The following is an 807-nucleotide window of genomic DNA, read 5'->3' on the forward strand; positions in this document are numbered from 1 at the left end:
ACCTTCTTCTTCTTCTTCTTCTTCTTCTTCTTCTTCTTCTTCTTCTCCTCCTCCTCCTCCTCCTCCTCCTCCTCCTCCTCCTCCTCCTCCTCCTCCTTCTCCTCCTCCTCCTATTCCTCCTCCTCTTTACAAGCCCGTTGACATTTTTTATAATACTGGTTTGGTGGTAACAAACTCCTTTAGCTTTGTCTTGTCTGAGAAGCTCTTTATTTCTCCTTCAATATCAAATGATAGACTTGCTGGGTAAAGTAGCCTTTTTTGTAGGTCTTTGCTTTTCATTTGTTTCAATATTTAATGCCAGTCCCTTCTGGCCTGAAATGTTTCTCTTGAGGAATCAACTGACAGCTTTATGAGAGCTGCCTTGTAGGTAACTAACTGCCTTTCCCTTGTGACTTAAGATTTTATCTTTGTCTTTAAACTTTGCCATTTTAGTTATGATGTGTCTTGGTATGGGCCTCTTTGGGTCCATCTTGTTGGGGACTCTCTATGCTTCTTGGACCTGTGTGTCTTTTTCCTTCACCTGGTTTCCTTCACCTGGTTAAATTGGTTCTCAATCTCTTGCTCACTCTCTTCTGGTTCTGGTACCCCTCTGATTTGGATATTGTTGCACTTCATGTTCTCCCAGAGGTCCCTTAAACTATCTTCATTCATTTTATTTTTTGCTGCTTTGATTTTTTTTCTACCTTGTCTTACAAATAGCTGATTTGATCCTTTGCTTCATCCAACCTGTTTATTTCTTCCAGTGTATTCTTGATTTCAGATATTTCGTTCTTCATTTCTACTGGCCCTCTTTTATGGTTTCTATAT

The sequence above is a fragment of the Myotis lucifugus genome, unplaced genomic scaffold (assembly GCF_000147115.1).
Source record: "Myotis lucifugus unplaced genomic scaffold, Myoluc2.0 scaffold_563, whole genome shotgun sequence".
NCBI lineage: Eukaryota > Metazoa > Chordata > Mammalia > Chiroptera > Vespertilionidae > Myotis > Myotis lucifugus.